This window comes from Equus quagga, unplaced genomic scaffold, assembly GCF_021613505.1.
Source record: "Equus quagga isolate Etosha38 unplaced genomic scaffold, UCLA_HA_Equagga_1.0 72837_RagTag, whole genome shotgun sequence".
In the NCBI taxonomy this organism is placed as follows: Eukaryota; Metazoa; Chordata; class Mammalia; order Perissodactyla; family Equidae; genus Equus; species Equus quagga.
In genome coordinates, this window is record NW_025802568.1 from 808 (window position 1) to 9,546 (window position 8,739).

The window sequence follows — 8,739 nt, forward strand, 5'->3', positions numbered from 1 at the left end:
CTGAAATCTGCATTCCAGAAACTTCTCTGGTCACCAAGGTGCACCTGCCATTTGGTCATCTGGTAGCTGCAGATAACCAAAGGGGCAACTTTGCTCTGAGGCCACCAAGGACTCTATGATGAAGATCTCTGCCATCTCCGGTGCCAGCTCTCCTGCCAGTGCCTTCCACTCTGTGGCTGCTGAGGCCCGACGTGGAAGGAATCCCTGTCTCTCCCAGGAAGCCATCTATCCTCTCAGCCCCAACTCTAGCCCACCGTTGCTTCTTATGTCTGGAGCCTTCCTGTATCAACATTTTACCACTTTCCTCATTATTTCATTAGAATGCCTGTGTATCAGAGTTCTGGGTTGAAACATTTGATTTTCATAGATGACTCCATGGTCAAATGTAAAAACAACTTCAACAACCTTGCATTTAGTTTTACTGGGTTTGGGGAATTAAACCTATTTAAATTTAAAAAAAAAAAAGCATCACCTGGGAGAGTTAGTACAAATACAAGTCCAGAGTCTTCACCTGTAATGACCCTGATTCAGTGGGCTGAGGGGGCCTGGAACCTATTGTTAAAGTTGCTCAGATGTACAGTCAGGTTGAGGACCTACTGATAGCATCGACCTTCCTCACAGTTTTGGGGATGAGCATTTCACGTACATACTACTTCTAATCCTCACGATCAATCTGTGAGGAGAGCGTGGCCTTTCCCTGGTTTGCGGATGACGAAACCAAGACACAGAGAGGGTCTGAGACTAGCCCAAAGTGCCCTCGCTCTAAGTGCTGGAGCCAGGTGTCAGGGAGAGTGCCCCTCCACCCCAAACCCCCTCCCACATTTTCCAATTCACTCTGAGTCAGGTCTTTCCACGTACATGCTTCCTGCCTATACCTCATTTCTACCAAAAACATCCTGATTTTAATGTTTCCATCCGATATATTTCCATCTGACATATTTCACAACAGGCTAACAGCATCCTATCCTGGCCACTGACTATTAACTTGGGACACGTTGCTAATGAAAATACAGGACGTGGGAATGTGCAAAGACACATTGCTTTACGATGATGATGTAATTTTCAGGCTATAAAATTCTCCGTTTTGTGTACAATTCAGTGTCTTGTGGTCTATTTACAAGGTTGTGACACCATCACCACCATCTCATTCTGGAGTATTTTCTTTACCTCACAAAAGAAACCCCGTCCCGGGGGCTGGCCCCATGGCTGAGTGGTTAAGTTCCCGCACTCCGCTGCAGGCAGCCCAGTGTTTCGTTGGTTCGAATCCTGGGTGCGGACATGACACTGCTCATCAAACCACGCTCAGGCAGCGTCCCACGTGCCACAACTAGAAGGACCCACAACGAAGAATATACAACTATGTACCGGGGGGCTTTGGGGAGAAAAAGGAAAAAATAAAATCTTTAAAAAAATAAAATAAAATAAAATAAAAAAAAGAAACCCCGTCCCTATTGGCAGTCACTCCCTATTCCTCACATTCTTCCAGCCCTTGGCAATTGCTAATCTACTTTCTCCCCGTATGGATTTGCCTACTCTGGACATCTATTCTCAATGGAATCATAAAACACGTTGCCTTTGGTGTCTGGCTTCTTCACTTGCCATAATGTTGCCAAGGTTCATCCAGATTTTGGCAGGTATCTGTACTTTATTCTTTCTATCCTTGAATAAGACTTCATTTTACGACTATACTCCATTTTGTGCATTCTTCAGCTGAGGGCATTTGGGTTGTTTCCACTTTTACTACTATGAGTAATGCTGCTGTGAATATTCATGTGCAAGTTTGTTTGTGACCGTGGGTTTTCAATTCTCTTGCTATGTACCCAGGAGTAGAATTGCTACATCTATGTCAACGCTGTATGTAACTTTGAGGAACTGACATGCCGTTTTCCAAAGCGTTTGCGCCTTTTTACATTTCCACTAGCAATGCATGAGGATTTCAATTACTCCACATCCTCCTCCACACTTGTGGTTGCCCATCTTTTAATTACAGCCACACTAGTGGGTGTGAAGTGGTATCTCATTGTGGATTTCAGTTCTGTTTTCTTAATGATCAATGATGTTAAACATCTTTTCATGAGCCACTTGGCCATTTGTACATCGTCTATGGAGAAATGTCCATTCAAATCCTTTTCCCATTGATAAATTGGATTGTCTTTTTATTATTGACTTGTAAGAGTCAATACCAGACACATGTCAGATATCTGTTTTGCAACGGTTTTTTTCTGATTCTGTGCATTGTCTTTTCACTTCCTTATTAGCATCCTTTGAAGCACGAAAGATTTCAATTTTGATGAAGTCCAATTTATCTATTCATTGACTGTTCTTGCTTTAGCTGTCACGTCTAAGATATCATTATCTAATCAAAGATTACAAAGATTTACACCTATGCTTTCTTCGCCACATTGCTTTGAATAAGAACTTTCCTCGGTTAGGGTACAGGGATATTTTTGAATTTTGAGTCCTATAAATTGATATGGATCCCTCCTGACCGATATTCACAGGTCTGCCAGTTACTTCAAAGGAACATCCCTGTGCCGTTGCAGAGATCTGGGAAATCGTATTTATGACTATCCTGGCTTTGACTCAGGTGAGAGTCCTGGTCATGTGCTTCAGTTTCTCCTTGACCTCTCCTGGTTTCAAAATTTGTTCAATATCTTTGGAGTTGAAGAACTGATTGAGTGTCTTTCTGAGGAACACTCAAGGGTCCAGGTTATTCTGAACCCAGTGGACTTCCTCATTCCGCTCCAGACAGAGAAGACTGTGGGGGTTGGATAGGGTGTAGACTTCCATCTCTGGTCTTAGAGAGAAACGAGCCTTGCTTCGGGGTTTGGGGATGGCTGTTCAAAAGACTCTTGCCCCCCTCTAATTCTTTGTACTCTATCCATGACTTCTTTCTAGAAATGGTGGGAAAATACTTATTTTAGAACATCTTGTCTGTTCTCTGCCAATTGCTTTCTGTCTACACATTTAAAGTGGGTAAAGGAGGACTCAGAGACAAATTTGTTCTTAGCGTCTATTATTGTTCAAGTGACCGTATTTAATCCTATGCACTGTCTTATTAGCCAGGTTTTATCCTTTTCCTTTTGAGGAAAAAAGCTCAAAAAGGTTAAAAAATACTCCAAGGTCACAGTCTAGGGAGGAGAGGAGTGAGCGTTAGAAACCAGTTTCGTTTGACCTCAAATTTTCATCCACGGTGAGTGTCTTGGTGTTATGTCTAAGATTTCTTTGCTTATTCCTTGTTCATGAGAATATGTCCATTTTTCCTCCAAAACCTTTATAATTTTAACTTTCACATCTCCAATTAACTCAGTGTGTGGTAGAAGGTAGTTGTGAATATTAATTTATTTCTAAATACTCATTCATTCTAGAGCTTTTTACCAAAAACGTCTTTCATTATCCCAGTGAAGTGTCTTGGTGAATTTAAAAAAATCAAATAATTGTATGTGTGGGAGTCAATTTCTTACACTCCGCTCTTTCACATGATACATTTGTGTGGCGTGTACTTCCACCGATACTATAGTGTGTTAATTACTGTGGCTTTAAAGTGAGTTTTGAAATCTAGTAGAGTGTGTCCTCTAATTCTTTTGAAATCTAGTAAGTGTGTCTCCAGTTAATTCTTCTTCAAGGCTGTCTTGGCTATTACAGGTACTTTGATTTCCATATACATTTTAGAAATAGCTGATAAATCCCCTCCCAATGCCTGCTACAATATTAACTGGAACAATCTTGATTTGACATTCTTACAATATGGAATCTTCTAATCTATGAAATTGATATATATTTTTCTCTTTATCTAGTGTTCTTTAATTTCTCTCAGAAACAGTTTTCAGGGATCTTCACTATATGTGTTCTTAGGCATTTAATGACTGTGAATGTGTGAATGTTAATCTCTATTGTGTTTTATTGAATTTCATTTTCTAAATACTCAGTGCTAATGTGGAGAAATACAGTACATTGCTATATGAATGCCATTGAGGTACAACTTAGGTACAATAGACCGCACCACTTTAAAGTACACAATTCGGGGCATTTCAGCAGCTGTAAACACTAATGAAACTACTGCCCCAATCGAGGTGCAGGGCATTTCCATTATCTCACAGCATTCCTTTGTCCCTTTGCAGTCCGTCACCCCCTCAACCCTCAGCTCCAGGCAACCACTGTCCTTACAGATGGCTTGGCACTTTAACAACTTTATGTAAATGGAACCATACCTGTATTCTTTCATGTCTGCGTTCCTTCATGCAGCATAATGACTTTAAAATCCATCCATTTGTGTGGTAACGAATGGAAACCTTTTGGTGGTGAACACGATGTAGTATATACAGAAGTCAAGTTATAATGATGTATACCTGAAATCTATAAAATGTGACAAAACCAAAGTTACATCAAGAAACAATGAAAAATAAGAAATAATAAGAAAAGGACGGATTAACTTGCCTCTTTATTTCTCCAGCTGGCCAGGACACCTTCAGTAGCTGTGACACCAGCTGTTTCCTCTGGAGACTTTGGTAGTGTTGAGGGCTTGGAGCCAACATGGAGTCCAAGCATTGGTTCTGAGAGGCTGCAATCTGGCTGAGGTTCAGGGTCGTGGGTCAGGACAGGTCATCCAGCTGTCGGAAAAAGCAGAAGGGGGTCCAGCAAAACCACTGAGGTCATCTCTGGGTAGCACTGGCCACTTCCTCCAAGGAATCCACCACCACTACACTTCTCATGACTTCCTGGTACTAGACCGAGAGCTCCGGGAAGTTGGGATAATTTTGATTCATCTCTGCGTTCATGACCCCTAGCACCGAGTCAAGCACTCGAGGAGGCTCTCAGCAACATTTGTGCAACGGATTGAACAAAAGCGGCTGCAAATCGTCAGTCATCTCAACAACACTCCTGTCCCCAATGTCCTGTCAGGGATGCTCTGCTTTCTCCCAAGATGTAGCAAATCACCTTGCTTAGGATGGGGTCTGCCCTACACTCTCCATGTCTGAGGACACTCACCTGTGGTGAGCTCTGATGAAGAACGGATTGCCCTGAGGGATTCCTGACAATGATTCACTCTGCCATTAGGAAGAGATGGCCTTGGCCTACCCTCCCATCATCTGGGCTGCCGCAACTCCCCAGTTGAGGAGACCTAGCATTTTGTTGAAACCATCTGTTCGTGTTCTTCCTCTCACTGCTTTGATTTCCTTAGGGAAATATTACCAATAGGCGAACTCCCAGTCCTTATCACAGCATAAGGAAAATGAGGCACTCAACAAATATTTAAGAGATATTGTGGCTAAAGCTTTATTCAACTATAAATGCAAAAGAATATTACTATCACTGCTTCAGATGCAAGGGTCCCATTACCCTGGCCCCTCCTGACTCGAGGGCACAACTGCTTAAGGTAAGAATGGACATCTCCAACCCTTCTCCAAACACCATTTATCCCTCTAAGCCCACATTTACTTGGAGGGCGTCCACTGTGAGGGCAGCATTGAGGTCAGGGCCGGGGGGTCTGGCGAAGAGCCTCGGGGGTGCCACCCTCCTCCTCTTGGAATTGGTGCTCCCCAGCAGGAGAAACCAAACCTGATCCATCCTTGGGCCTCCCTGGCTGTTGCACAGGTTCCCTGTGGAGTAAGTTACTCTCCCAGTCCTCACTGCTCAGCTTAGGTTGCTCCTTGAGGAGTGGAGGATGCTGTACTCATTCCTCAGTGTCCCTTGATTTCTCTGAACTCAACTTGTCCTTATTCTCACCTCCTTTGCCAACGCACCTCCTCCACCAGCACCTTAATCTTCTTTGGGTTATCATCATCCTCCAAGCCTGCTGACTTTCTTTCTTCCATCTGCTCCCTCAATTCTGTGTTTTCAAGATGTGGTCTCAGCTCAGGCTCCTACAGGAGACACACAGAGAAGGGACCAAGGCCAGGTCTCACCCGCAGTTCCCAGGGCACATTCCACACGCATCTCAGTCTCCCACGCACTCAGAGAAAACTGAACAGGAAGGGACATTGGAGAATTTGACTAACAACCTTATCTTACCGATGGGGAAAGTGAGGCCCAGAGGGAATAGGAGATTTTCCCACACTCCCTCAACGCTTGACAACAGCAGAGCCCCCACATAAGCCTTGGCCACAAGCTTCCCATCCAGAGTGTCTGCCACACCCTCCAGGAACCCACGGCTGAATTTCAGGAGCCAATGGATCAAACATGAGGATTTCCACTCTTCAAACAAAAACGGCTGAAGAACCTTTCCAGGGACAAATCTTTTACCTCAGTTCTTTAGTCCTATTATTAATATTCAGTCGGTTTTCACACCTGGCTGACACCATGGGACCAAGGAACACAGAAATATTAAATAAAATTTATCACAGCCAAAATTAAAATCTATTTATATGATTATCTGTAAAATGTCTGGCTCTCGTGCCGGAAGCTCATCTTCCAGAGAGCGGGCACTCTGTCCACCCGTTCGCCCCATCTCCCCAGTGCCTCCGCAAGGGCCTGACAGAGAAGCCATTCAGTAAATATTTATCAAATGGGTAAATAACAGTTTCCAAGAATAACTAACCCTCCCTGATGCCTTCCACTCCAATCACATTTCCACTCAAATCCTATTCCAGCTGTGAGCGGAAGCAATAAAGGCACAGCCTGAGGAAAGGCAGCAGAAGATTCAAACACCAGCTCCACCGTGGACCACACATGCTTCAGTGGATGATTTCATTGCCTGCTTTGAGCACGTCTATCCCCTGTACAAGAGAGAAGAATGTATAATGTAAAGTACAGAAGCTGCATTGACCACTACAGTTTTGGATGATTGAACGTGATATCAAGCAGCAGACAGGGCTCTAACCCCTGGGCACCAGCTGCAGAGCTAAAGAACCCCTACGTCAGAGTCAACGCGGTGCTTGTTCAAAACTTATGGGGACAAGGCCCAAGAAACTACATTTCAGACAAAAATTCCAAGGAGATTCTCATACAAGGAAAAAGCCTCATCATTTAAAAATTTTAAAAAGCCTAGGATGGAGACTCTGAGACTCCCATTGGTAAGAAGAATGACTCAGCTTTGAGCACAGCAAGTCCCTTGTCCAAGGTCACCTTTCAACGGGAAACGTCCTCGTGTCCAGGAAGAGTTCCTAAGTGATGTGGGACGCAAAGAGGACTCTGCTTCCCAGTCTGGACTTTTAGCGTCTCCCTTGTCCTTTGATTTTCTCCTCTGCTCTGATCACTGGGGGATGTCAGCCCTCATAGGGGTCATTTCTTGATGAAGACCTCTGTTATTTTAGCCTCCTCTTGGAGAAACATATGGCAGAGGTCAGTTCTGGGGCTCCACAGAGCTAGGCTTTCTCCTAAGCCACCTTGGTGAGCTGAAAGATGCCGTGACTGCCAGAAATCATATTAATAAAGAGGGACAGGGATAAACAGCGGATCATGAGGGCAGCCTCTCAGGTGACATAGAACCACAACATGATCAATATCAGACCTACTCAGGTGGGGAGGACATACCGACCAATTCTGTCAGCAGAGAGCGCAGCCACATCATTCTAGAATTCTGATCCACAGAACTGTGAGACAACAAATCTGTGATGTCTCACACCACTGTTTTTGTAATCTGTTAATATGCATCAATAAGGAACTAATTCAGATACTTACCTCTACTCTCCTGACTTTTCAATTTTCAGAAACATGTATGCTAATCCCTATAAAGCAAAAAAATCAAAGACCACAGTAGAAATGGTGTGCTCACTTCAGGTGACTATTCCCAAGCCCTTGTAATGGGAACACACTGTGAAGGGTATTTCAGGCACTGGACGAACGTGTCTTTCACGTTACCAAGCAGACCTCTAAAAGAATAAAGAGGATACAACACTTAACTCCATGTAACATTGTCTACGAATCCATCAGCTGTCTCTGTTTCCTACTGCAGATTATGTTTAGCTCCTTGTTCTCCTGAACTCACCAGACAAGGTGTTCTAGCAAGTGCCAGTTACCAGCATGGGCGAACCAATTCAAGGAGAGCAAGAGAGCCGCCGCTAGAGTAAGTTCCCCAGACAAAGTCCTTTGAATGCAATCTCCCCACTTATTTGGACTGGGAATACAGAAAAGATCTATTTTTTAAAGTCTCATTCTAACGAAAATTCAAACGTCTCTGTTTACCAATTTGTATTTTTCTCAAGCCCCATCGTGGAAACCTCACTTTTCAGAATGACTGAGTTCCCAATTGCTCGAGCCTGGCCTGTCTGTCAAGGGAAGTTAGGTAAGCCCAACCTCAAACCTCTCCTGTGAACCAGCCCCTCACCCTCAAAATCCAGAACAGCGTGTGAACCCACAGGCAGTAGCATCCAAAAAGTAAGAGGGATATGTTTGCACTGCTCTTGGCCCAGATCATCTGAGAGAACACAGCAGTCAGAAAACAGAAGAGCATAGAGAAAAATCATATTGATTTCAGCTTTTCCAGGATGTCAGATAAGTTATGCCAATGAGTGTACTTACTGGGTAAATCTCTCAATAAGGGGTTAATTGTTGGCAAAAATAAGTGATAGGTTTTGGCAAAAATAAATGCTATCCAGTGTTGGCAAGAGGGTGGAGACAAGAATATTCTCCTAAATGATTCAGAGTACGAATTGGTAAAGCTTCGCTGCAAGGCCACAGGGCAGGAATAAACAAAAATTAGGTATGTACAAACATATTTCTAAACTGAGCAATTCTCTTTCCAGGAGTATATACTAGAGAAACACTTACACAGGCGGTGATGGAGATGTATAAATACAG

At 43.6% G+C, this 8,739-nt stretch overlaps 1 long non-coding RNA gene across 2 annotated transcripts; it reads right to left on the reverse strand.

Annotated features, from left to right (window-relative positions):
- Positions 1-4,480: 4,480 nt before the first annotated feature.
- Positions 4,481-8,258, reverse strand: LOC124234198 (uncharacterized). 2 transcript variants are annotated; one of them, XR_006887244.1, is made up of 4 exons: positions 7,621-8,258; positions 6,539-6,716; positions 5,728-5,864; positions 4,481-4,610 (listed from the first exon to the last, which is right to left on the reverse strand). It is a non-coding gene; the product is annotated as an uncharacterized LOC124234198 (long non-coding RNA). The 2 variants fall into 2 exon arrangements; XR_006887245.1 differs by lacking the exon at positions 7,621-8,258 and adding an exon at positions 7,474-7,532.
- Positions 8,259-8,739: the final 481 nt, after the last annotated feature.